Source organism: Ambystoma mexicanum, chromosome 2p (assembly GCF_040938575.1).
Source record: "Ambystoma mexicanum isolate Mex_15411 chromosome 2p, UKY_AmexF1_1, whole genome shotgun sequence".
In the NCBI taxonomy this organism is placed as follows: Eukaryota; Metazoa; Chordata; class Amphibia; order Caudata; family Ambystomatidae; genus Ambystoma; species Ambystoma mexicanum.
In genome coordinates, this window is record NC_090923.1 from 196001532 (window position 1) to 196014468 (window position 12937).

Consider the following 12937-nt stretch of genomic DNA (forward strand, 5'->3'; position numbering starts at 1 on the left):
TGTCATTCACCTCCTGGCCAGTCCGTGGTAGGGATGTGTAGTCCCCTGCGTGCTTCAGGAGGGCATCCAGCACTTGGTTCAGCATGCGTGAGAAACATGGTTGTGATATGCCATGCAGCTGCCGCACTGTGTGCTGCCTGTGGCCAGAAAGTGGAGCACAGACACTTCCTTCAGTTGAGGGGGATGGCGGTACAGATTTCAATCAGGCTGACTATGTCATTGTGTATTAGATACACAATGGTGGTGATGCTGTCCCTGTCCAGGCAGTACAGGGTGTGGATCTGTGCAGGAGTCAAGTTGAATGGAGTGGCCCTTATGCAAGGTATTGGTGGCTGCCTGCGTGGTACCACTGCTTGCACTGGTGATACTTGTTGGGCCAGTCTCACCCTCCTTCTCCTCCTGCATCTCCTCTGTAGTACCTGATGTAGTGCCTGCTCAAGGAATAGCAGTGCAGGCATGTCCACCAGCTTCAAAATCGCAACAGCAAGTGGGATCATTCTGGTCTAGGAAGGAGTGTGGTGTGTGGGTGTGCTCCTTTTGTGCTGGGCCAGACTCTATTGCCTCCACCTGTGCTGATTGTGTGCACCTGTGGCAGTTGGGAACACAGCAGATTGTTATTAATGGGTGATCCACGATGCTGGTAGTAACCCTGGTATCGTGGTAACCCTTATTACCGTCATCTGGATGCCGGTAAGTGCATGGCCGTGTGACTCGTAATGGCCTCCTGTTCACTGCATGCGGATATTGCCACCACAAAGGGCACATGTCCGCGCACATGCAGGTACAGAGGTGCACGGTGTCAACGTCTCCATGGCGATGCCGGTAGTACCGGTATGTAGACTTGTAATGGTCCGGAACGGTAAACGATGCCGGTAATGCCTTACCAGTATCGTTATTACCGGACCGCCAACCTTGTATTGAGGCCCTATGACTCTTTAGTCCCCTTAAATCCCATCAAATTGACTAGGACCATGGGTTACAATAACTGGTTCTCCCCTGAAGTCTTGCCAGCCAGAGGAGACGTAAAGCTGAGCATTGCTGGAGAAAACAGCCAAGGCCGGAATTGACTGCCTCTTACAAACAGGCAGCCAAATCATATCAGCAAGACAATTTTAAGGTTAAGGCTAAGAGGTTAAATGAAAGAGTGGAACAAGCAAAATTCAAGCCCAAGGACCTTCTTAAAGTTTTACAGGAGTTAACGGGTTTACCGGAGACAACATTGAGTCCTGTAAACAATGCCTGGTGTCAAGCCATTCACAATGGCTCTGTTAAAAAAACAAGAGAACATCATCTGGTCATTCGAGACCAAGTAAACACGATTCTTGATGTGATGACCCTACCCCTGTATCCTTGCCTAGTAGGTCAGAACAGGACAGCTCCACGCTATTCTCTTTTAAGGAGGTGTCTGAGAAAGACGTCTTGGAAGTTATTCATAACCTAAAATATTCTCTTGCAAAGGGGACCTTTTCCCAGCCTCCCTGTTTAAAGACTTTGCAGAAACACTTGCCCCCTGGGTTACCCAGTTTGTTAACCAATCTTTTCATGCAGCCTTTGTCCCTGAGAATATAAAAGAAGCTAGATAACCCCACTGTTAAAAAAAGAAAACCTCAACCCTTCTGCTCCTGAAAATTATAGGCGTATCACCAATGTTCTGTTTCTTTTAAAAGTGATTGATAATATCGCCTATATGCAATATCAGATGTTCGTAGAGAGCAATGACATCTTGGCCTCCCAACAGTCATGTTCCGAACTAATCACGGGATTGAGACCGCACTTCTGGACTTACAGTCTGATATCGCCAATCTCATCGAAAAAGGTAATTCAGCACTACTTATTTTGATGGACCTTTTTTCAGCTTTCGATTTGATTGACCACACTTTATTGGTGGACAGATTAGTTGAGATAGGGAAATGTACTTTGCACTCTGCTAATTGGTTTAAGTAATTTCTGGGTCCTAGAATGGCTGCAGTGGCTAAGGGAACTTCTTTCTCGTAAAAATCACCTTTGTTTTGTGGAGTACTACAGGGCTGTTGCCTGTCTCCATTACTTTTTAATATTTTCTCTAAACCCCTTTGTGATATACTTATAAACATGGGTATTCGGTTTACTAATTACGCCGATGATACCCAAATAGTTTTGGAACTATCTGGGGTATATAAGGACGATGCACTTAAAGTCGAGAAGGTTTTTAATGCTATACGAATATGGATGGCAGTGAATTCTCTAGCCCTTAATGAGGAAAAGACTGAGTTGCTGATAGTTGCTACACAACAAAAATTGGTTGAAAAGGCTGGATGACCAGTATGCATGTTTTAAGATAAATGGTTCCTTTTACATATAAAAATCATACATTTTCTGAACCCTTAGTGAGTGAAGCTAAGATCTCATAGACTCAAACCATGGCTATCCAAACCTTTTACAGTGCTCTGCTGCTCTCACGCCAGGTCTGCGCTTTAAAAAATAAAATAAAATAAATAGTTCTACAAAAATGTGCTTTAATACTTGCTTTTTCAGAAAGAAGAATAAGGACGCCATTTAATTTCTGGATAATGTTTGAGTAAAGCAATTCTTCAACATGAACCTATTTACAGTTTCTGGACTTTTTCACCTATTTTTGATTCTTATAGAATAATGTTGTCCCCTTAAGACTGACACAATGCTCTATAACTGTTTTTGTGTTTTATTGGGTTAGACATCCCTTTTATAATGAAGGGCAAAATGTGTATGTCAGTCATGTCCAGGGCTTGTTTAAAGAGTGATGGACCGAGGGAGTATGATGGGTCCCTCTGCAACTATGTCAATTTGTGATTTTATAATGTGTATATTGGGGAACTACAAAATGGCACTTTTTGCCTAGAGGGAGTGAACGGGTTACAAAAAATAGAATCCATGCACAGTGGGCCACCCAAAAAATCCAGTACAATTTGATACAATGTACTGGTCTTGAATAGGTCCCATTTCACTGCAAGATAGAATCACCCTAGACCCTAGAAACACCCTAGACACAAACAGACTCACAATGGTAAAATATTCAACTAAGTGTCCCATGTAAGTCTACAGGAACTGAGTGAACTGCAGTGACTCATTACATTAAATTTACTAATAAATAATTTGGACCTTCTAAAGTCACAGTTTTAGGCAGAGCACACCTGGGCTCCATGTGGGATCAAGGAAAAATAGTAGGATCCAGGTAAGTACCTGTTTTCAGTTAGTTTGCAAGAGTTCAAAAGTTTGAAAATGTTTTGCCCACATGAATGAATTTGCCAGTTCCCATAAACAAGCTGTGGTTATGAGATAAAGTCAGGTTAGCATGAGTTGTACCCCACAGGTGAGGCTAAACAAGCAGCGGACCCCAGGCAACACCAGACGTGACCCCTCTAAGAAGAGCTGCAGCTGCTGGTTTGAGACCTGTGGAGAGCCAGAAGAAGCAGTTAGATGCATTGAGGACATTTCAAATGGTTCTGAATTAAATAATATAAAAAAGTCTTATCTATCCCTATCCCTAAGGGTATTTTGTTCTCTGCCTACAAAACTAAACTACGGGTGCTCGCCAGTTGTCCAAAAACAAAAGTATGGCATTCATCCAAAACCTAATTCAATCTGGCCCTCGTACTATCGAAAAAGAACCTAAATTTCAGACACTGTGATTTTGGTTAAGAAGTCCCTTGGTCAACCACACTGGGCTCCTTCTCAGGGTAATGTTGTTAGTGCTAATATATTTTTCAATTCAGCAAAGAAACTTCCTTAATCTTTCTTGCACATTTCTCACAAGATTATGTAATTAGTGGTACACATTTAAAGTCTTAACATCTTTCTACAAAGGGATCCTTCGTGTTTTCATTCTCCAACTCCTTTGATTGTTTTCTTGTGGTTTCTCCTATAATAAGCTGAATTGTCCAGATTCTGTTCTGTTAACTACTTTCATAGTATCTTGTATAGGGCTCTACGGACCCTCGTGATTCCTTATACTTGACAACACTCGAAGTCCTCGCCAATGTTCACACTTCAGGTTTCTCGGGGTCCCATAACCCACATTCACTCACTTCATTTGTTTTTAGTTGCCTCCCCTTTCACTGGATCCCCTTGATACCTTTTTCAGCACTGGGCTGGTTCCGAAGTTTGACATTTCGTTAGGGTGTCTTCCCTTGGTTTCCCTCTACAGTGTTTCTGGCCTCTGCTGACTCTGTTTCTCAACCTGTCCACCTCCGCAGTCTCTGAGCACACAGGAAGAGCAGAGGACTCTTGCCTCTCGATGTGCCTGGTATCAGCGTTCGTGACCCATCAGTGACCCATCAGTGCTTCGCCCCTCTAGGATGTTCCTTCGTCAGAGGTTCTCCTCTGTGTAAGGTTCTCTCTCTCTCTTTGAGTTCTTCCCTCTTTAAGTTTGCCAATGACCCTTAATGGAGTGTTTCATTTCTCTTCCTTGGTTATGTGACATCCAGAATTACCTAAAGCCAAGGAGATGGGAATCATATTACTGGTTGTTGAAGGCAATACATCAGTAATTGCAGACACATTCAGTCCCAAATTAGTAGATAGTGTTTCTCTCATATGGAGTTCCTCATGGGAAAGGGAGTCCTTGTCCCCTTGAGGGGAGTCGCTCCCAGTGAGTTCTGACTTTCCCAGACCTCTAGAGACGGTCTTGCTTAGCAGACTCAGCTCCTTAGCCTAAAAGGGGGTGGCTCCCGATGGGGAGAAGGAACAAATACTCTGGATTCATCACAGAACCCAGACATTGGAGAAGGGTAGATGCAGAGGAGGGTTACAACTAATGCAAGTTAATGGTAATAAGTAGTAGCGGAGGGGCATGTAAAACCCCACTACTCCCAGACAAAGGGGACCAATGATGATGACTTCAATGAATACCTCATGACCAAGTAACATGAACTCATGGTGCCAGTCACTGTGAATTTAATCCAAGAACTGTGGGTTACCCGGTAAGTACAGGGGTTGCTTTATAGATCAGAAGAAGAGCTCCACTGTCAAGGGACTTGGGCCCTCAACTAGCATTGACCCAAACATCCAAATGAAAGAATAACTCGGGTGCCCAGTGTAATGTCCCATCGGGCCAAAGACACCAAAAGTACAGAGGAATCCAACCAAGGGTTCGGGTCAGCTCAAGGGGCAGCCAGTCAGCAAGGAAATGTCCAACAATGTGAATAATGGTTGAAGGTGTCCCCTGACACAACTGAACAAAAATAGCGGTGGCCCACCACTCATTCAGGCCAAGGTTAAATCTCACCTCTAGGCGCTTGGTCCATGAGGATATTGCAGAAGGCATAACTGAAGACGCCAGGAAATGGACCCAACCTATCAGGAGGACTGAGGGGAGGATAAAGAAGAGCCCATGATGGGTTTCCATCAGCTTTAGAAGAAACTGTGAGCAAAGACACAGGACTGAGGTTCCAGCCAATAATGCCAAACCAGTTCCTCCTTAGCAGCAGTCTATCTTTACAGCAGTCCACTAGCAATTGAGGTAATAATCTGATAAAGGAACAGGGTCTGCCAATGATACAATTTCTCACCAGTGGCTGGCCATGGCTGACCACCATTCACAGTACAGAAGGTATTGGTGACCAGTCAATCAGGTTGGCCCTAAAAACAATAGAATACACTGACTCACATACAGAGGATGTGATTAGGGATGCCTTGGAACTTTAAACCAGCTTGTGCAAGCTTAAAACATTCTAGAAAGTAAAGGGCTGGGCCCCAAATAAGCTCACATCATCACAACAGCAATGACACCTGCTGTATGTTCTCCCCAGGCAAAGGAATGGCCAAAAGAAAGATGGTTGAGTGTTAAGCTCATTCAGCTACCAATTCAGTAAAAATGGCTACAAACATTGATAAAGCCAAAATGTAATACAGTTGCCAGTAGCCTACATCATAACACATTTTCAGGGTGACAGAATCACCCTGGAACCAAAATGGGGTGTTTAAAAAACGTCTTGTCTTAAGCACCACTGCCCTCTGAACCATATGGGCATCAAAGGCAGCACATCACAAAAAAGTTAGCAGTGACAGTGAGATTTCAGTACAAGTCCCTGTAATCATAAATATACATTGTAGTAACCAGGGAAGCCATCAAAACGGAAACAAACGGCTTAGGGGACCCACAAAGTGGGTCTGGTGAGCCCCCAAAATGGGATTCTGCTCTAACAAACACTGTTAAGAATTCACCATATTTGCAGTCCTTCAAAGAAGAGAGCTAAGCCGTGACAGGACTTAACTTGATAAAGTAGGTGATCCCTATTTCGGCTGCACTGTGAGAGAGGGACAGTTTATAGGCAATCTAGTGGAGTGCCTGGGCGGAGGTGTCTAGGAGGCAAGCAAACATAATTTCAGAATGTTTATTATGTAGTCCTTTAGACTTGAAAAGCACCCCATAGCTTCCCGAAACTATGTCCATGATCAATAAATACCCTAATAACAATGATTGTTTTTTTAATTCATTTATGTGTACAGTTCTCACAAACTTTCACACAAAAATAAAGTACATAGAACAACAAAGAGAAAAACAAAATGCATACAAAACAATATTCAATTCACTAAACAATTTAAATACATCTAATTTAAAAAGTACCCTTGAGTTAAAATAACAGATAGATCATTCAATTAATCATTGAAACATTGATATTACAAATGCACAAAAACATTTTAAAGTGCAACAACAAGTGCATTTCTAAGCAACAAATAATGAAAGATGGTGCTTACTTGGTGACGCGGGTTCCGTGTACATGGTCCTGTTGGGTGTCCTGACCCACGTTTAAGCTATCATGCTACAACATTTGGTGCTGTGGGCTTAGAAAATTCAAGATGGCGGAAAACCCACATGTGCGCCGAAATCCAGGAAAGCTGCGCAGTTTGTGCGCCCACCAAAATGGTTGCCTCACTTGCCACCCACCAGTGCGAGAATGAAAGGCCGGGTTGCCATGAGGGAAATGGGTTGCCAAAGGAAAAACAGTAGCGCCGGTTAGCTTCAAAGCGCTTTAAAACCACCATTGGACTACCCGCACAGTCGTCTGAAACCATTGGGAATGGCAATGCTGATTGCCAAATGCAACTTAGAATTGTGGGGAATTCATTTGTTAAATCCCAAAAATGGGTGCAGTACCAGTACTCACCACTATCCAAAAGCCGGCGTTTTAAAACCACCCTGTGTTTCTCTGAAGGCAGGCTCAAAATGCCTATTTTCAAACTTTACAATATGTGCAAAATATTCACTGAACACCAGCAGACATTTGGCAGAATGGAGTTTTGTGTGCCTACAAAATCTGGGAAATGAAGAGCCCAGAACAATGCTTATAACAAAACTGGCTGAGCTATGGAGTCAGCAGTTTAAATTGCACTGGATTTAAAGACACTAAAATCGAAAATGTTTAGATTAAATGAGTGACCTATGTTTGGTGTCACATGCCTTTGTAACTGTTGAAATGTCATAGTTTTGCACTTAGAATCAGCATTCTAGCTGCATGTGTAAAATTGCAAGTTAATTTAAAAAGCAACAAAAAACATGACAGTTAGCTGAAAGTCTGGCTTAAGGAACTTGATTTTGCTTGACAACTACCCCCATCAGGAGTGAAACTTGAGTCACAGCTGTGTTCCCAGGACTATCTGCCTTTTTGCTGGCCACACTAAGAATATACCATCTATCTGATAATTGAATTACCTGTGCTCTGCAGGAGAGTGAACAATGCAACTCCCTTCACCCAGGCAGAGGGTTTATTGAGAGGATCATAAATGGCTTCCTCTTGAACAATGAGCCTTTCAGGACCCAAGCAAATCTTATATTGCAGGGGTCGTAAAAGTGGCTTACTCTTGGCAGAAACTGGGAGGGGGAGAAACTGGAGACAGAAGCTGGCTTGGCAGAACTGGATAAACCAGTATTTCTACCTTGTGCTGAGAGGAAACCACACCCCTTTGGAGCCAGAACATAACTTTAAAAAGATGGATCATTCATAGAGCGGACATGTGAAAATTTTATAAATGATACCATAATTCTTGTGATTTTTCTGCCCACAGTTTAAGAGGTTTTTAGAACCGGTGGTATGTTCAGGGGGGTTTTAGCGGAAAAGTGGATATTACTCTAAATGTATGCATGTTAAAAATCTGAAACTTCATCAGTTAATGTCCATACTCCCTGCGCACATGTATGTAAAGTTGGGTCAATGTCAGAAATTGAAAAATCTGTTAAAAAGTCAATTATGTGCCATTTCTGAATGCAAGCTCTTAGAAACAACAGATTTGGACAGAGACATGGCTAAATTCAGCCACACCATGTATATGTAATTTCAAGCAACTGTGTAACTGTGAAATATGTCTTTTGTTATCAAATATAGAATGTGTGCAATCTGACAGAGGAGTGTCCTATCTGCAAGCCATAAAATGACATCACTCTGACACAACTTAGCTTCGCCAATCAAGTGAGGAATGGAAATTTGACCAATGACAAGTGAGAGGGGCAAGTTAGTTATGACCAACATACACACCCACTCTCAAAACACATAAAAGCAGACAGACAGGACAGGTAGAGACCTTCAAATCCATTTGCAGCTGGAAGCTCTGCCGGGAAAATCCATACTTTACCTCCATCAATCTCCAGAGAAAGCTGTGCAGAAAGATCCAGACTTTAAATCCCTCAATCTTCAGAATCCAGAGAGAGAGCAGACCCAGATCACTGTGAAGTGCAGAGACCAGAGTCCCGTCTAAAACCTGACCAGATCCATGGCGAGGCCCAATTAACTCAAGAATATAGTGTGAGTACCTAGAAAACTGTGCAGAACCCAATCTCTTAGTTAAAATAATATAATCCAAGCTATTTTAATCTAAGTAGAACTGTCTCCTAACTGTCACCTGTCATTTGCAAAGCTGTCACTTGTCATTTTCTAGTTGCAAGCTGCACTTGTCTTTTTGAACTTTAAAATTTCAAATCTGAAAAACGACCTTTAATTAATCGCTCATATCTCCGCAACCGTTTGTGCTAGAGACTTGCAGTAACTTTCATTTGGAAGCTGAGATCCTAGGCTTTCCTAGAGATAGTCCCTGTGGTTCCTCTGTAATAGCGCTCGGCGCATCCGCGAATTTTGCCGCGATTTGCAAATTTCTTCACGTGTAAAAAGACAGCAGTTTTGCTTTTCCTTGCCAAAACTTCGTTTACCTGCTAGTTACTACTAAAGCATTGTTAAGGTGATCCTGAATTCATAGAGAGTAGATACCACCCACCCTGAACCTCTGAAAGGGAATTAAAAGCATTTCCAGCATATTTCTCATCCATTGCCAGCACATATAAAAGCATTTTGCCTGTGTTTCAAACTTCTGTTGTCTAAGCTTGCTGGGGTGAACTGAATTACAGTTGATTGCATTTCTGAGAACTGTGTGTTTTCCTTCCATTTCCTTGCCTTGCATCAAGGGGGGGGGGATTGCCAGAGAAAAGTGATTACATTGTTTTGTTGAAATCATAGTGAGTATTTTCTATACTGCATTTCATTCATTCAACATTTCATCCATTTGAACTCTATAAAGCATTCTCTACCACATTATACTTCTGTACCTATTTACCACTGTGCTACCTTATCCATTTCATGTCAACTCCTTATTGATTATAGAGAAGCGTGTTAGTGCCAGATTCTCCGTTGTTAATCTTTATCATATCAGATTAAGTGTGCTATTCAATTATTAATTTATTATAAGGTGTGATATATACATCTCTTGTTTAAATTATCAAATAAACCTTTTAACTTGCAAAACAGAACTACTTGGCTCAGTGGGGTCAGGGGGATTCCAAGAGAGGGGTGTTATATAGGGGTAGTCATCCAGAACGCATGAACTGGACATAAAGATATATCAATAAGGGTTTTCATTCAGTATTATAGACTAGGCGTTGACTTAGCTGTAGTGTTGAATTGAATCCTCTTACAGTCCATCTGGAGAAGAAGTTGAAAAGGAAGTAGCATTAGCGCTCAAAGAAAAAATTGCCAAAAACTGTTGAGGAGGTAATAATACCCTCTGAGTTTAAAACTACTATGCAAGGAGATTTTTTTTTTATTGTATGACAACAGTGAAAACAAAAATTGTTTCATACTATTTGCAACTGAAAAGAACTTGCCATGGTTGTCTGTCAGTTCAAATTGGATGATGGACGGAACATTCAAAAGTTGCGCTAAACCATTTAAACAGATTTATAGTGTGCATAGTATGCAGGAAGGGGAATTCTTTCCTTTGGTGTGCATCCCGATGTACAACAGGTTAGAGAAAACGAATAGAGAGGTTTGTTTGAAAATCAGAGAAAATCTAACAACCATACCAACCAATGTAATCAGTTGTAGAATGGATTTCAAAATGGCTACAATAAAAGTGGTAAAACAAATTGTCGCTGAATTCGAAATACAAGGCTGAATTTACCACTTTAGCCAGAGCCTTTGTGGGGAAATATTCAAAAATGCAGCCTTCAAAATAAGTAGACCAGAGAGTGAATTCCAATTTCATTTAAGAAAGTATGTGTTCTAGTTTACGTGCCCAAAAATGAAGTGATCAACAATAATATCAGGCACCTATTTCAAAGAACATTTACAAGATTTAGCTATTTTTTGTAACTGTTTTGAAGAAACAAGGATAGGGAGTCAAACGAGATATGGCAGATGACAAGCAAAAATAGCAATACATTTCTGGAACTTTTTTTGACACATTAATTGAAATATCTCCAAAATCAAACAATAAATTAGTGAGTTGCCAGTTAGAGGTACAAAAAAAACAATATGGCAATGCAAGAAATCAAACTGATGCTGCTAATAAGCGGTACACAAATGCAGAAGAAATCCGTAAAAAATCAGCCAAAAAGAATAAAATATTAAACGAAATAGCACAAAAGTATACATAATTGAATCTAACCAACTACATTTGAAGTCTTGCATTTAATATTACCTTTATAGTTCAATGAGGAAATGAGAACAGAGACAAACACATAGGAAAGTTCCCCGCCTGTGTACAGCATTGTTACTGTGTGAGTTCCACTATTCTGATGCTACATTTCAATATTTTGGTCCACTCTATTTGCACCACTATAAGCAAAACAAAATAACTAGGGATTGTAATTATGTTATTGTCAAACAATAATTATTATTTCTTTTTTTTCATATAGTTTATTAGAAACTTTAAAAAAAACAAAAGGAAAGCTATCAATCAGCCCACATATCTCCTTTCTATTACCCAATATCACATTGCAGATGTCAATCCATTATTGTTTCATTTAGCTTATGCTTTTGATTTATGTGCACTGATCAAGTCCGCACTTTTCACGCTTTCAGCTTCATTTAAGTCTGTTAACATCGAACATATTTTACACAAAAAGTTTGCTAAGGCATAAGCATCCTTATCTTTTGCATTGGTTAACTTAGATCAGAGTTCTTCTCCTCTTAGTGACGAATTTTGTGTTACTATATGGCCTAAATTCAGCGTTGTCAAGGATCTTAAGCCAGGGCAGTACAAGGTTAGATGCTTCAAAGTCTCTGGATGTTTTCCACAAAATCGGCATGTTAGGTTCACGACACCTTTTCTAAATCTGAGCTTTAGGCTTATTTTTGTATCGAATAACTTAAGCCGGAACTTCAACATGGTCTTCTGATGGTCTGGGTTTGGGGCTCTGGCCAGATATTGGGGTACGTTTTTCCGACTTTTCCCCTCTTTGGCTGCATCTTCCATTAATTTCTGGCGATTCCTATCATCTACCGTTGTACACCAATCTTGATCCCATAATTTTTTTCACCAAATTTGGATTGGTTTTCAGCGTTTCACGGTCTGTATGTAGTTCTTTTAGGTATTTTTCACAGGCAACAGCCCATCTGGTGAGTATTGAATCGAGGCTCCCGCTTGCAAGGTCATCTAGGATGTCAAACTGCGGAGTACGGATGGTCTTTCTGTATGTCGACAGCATGTTCCAAAGAACTCTTACATTGATTGAGATCAAACGTAGTTTGTATCATAAGCAAGTAGTTGGTAAACCTTTCCGTAGATTCAGTATGCATCTCCAATACTGATTTTCCAGTTGTGACCACAGCGTGGAGTGGACTACTACGGTGCATTTTGCTCCAAAAATTAGTGTCAGTGCTGCTTTCTGGTTGTAATGAGCAATTACTGGCTTCGATGAGAATTCACCGTATTTTTTGTTTAAGACTGCACCTTGACATGCAATTGTTTGCATTTTTGCTTAGCATTATCAACCCACAGAGCATCGTTTATGTTGCTGTTTATCCACATACTTAGGTACTTAGGCTTTTGTACACATTTCAAGGTTTTGTTGTTCAGCTTCCAAGTTGGATTACAGATTTTGTTAGATCTTTTTGCTCTGCTGAGATCTTCGACTATCAGAACTTCAATCAAGTAAAAACAAGGGTGCCTGGCGGAGTCCTGATATACCCAGGGGGGCATATATATAACAATCAAAAATAATCAGGATGTGAGATCCTACAAATCAGAAGGCTATGGTTCTGAACAGAAGAGTTTATTTCAGAAAACCACAGTGTTATAGTTCAATTAGTTTACATAGCTTTTGATAAGCACGAAAGGCTCAAAAAGAACGGACAATAGTGATTGAGTTTGGTGGAAATACAGATTGAGTATTTACCTCTTTTGTGTTGAGGTACAGAGTTCCACCTAAAGGCACAGTGGTATACAACGGTTAGAAGAACATGTACTTATACAACAGTGCACCCGGGACATAGGGTGGTCCAGGGTACCGTAAACACGGGGTGTACACAACATAATCTACAAGACATTCACAAAAAAAGGGTATTTGCAGTTGTGTCAATGAGGATCGACACAGGTGTGTTTCGGCCAGGAAGGCAGGATTGTTGCCTGGATGGTATTGGCCTTCTTCAGGATGAGCACCAAGTGTGGTGTAGTCCGTTTTGTCTGTGAATAGAGAAGGATTTGTAAGGATCTC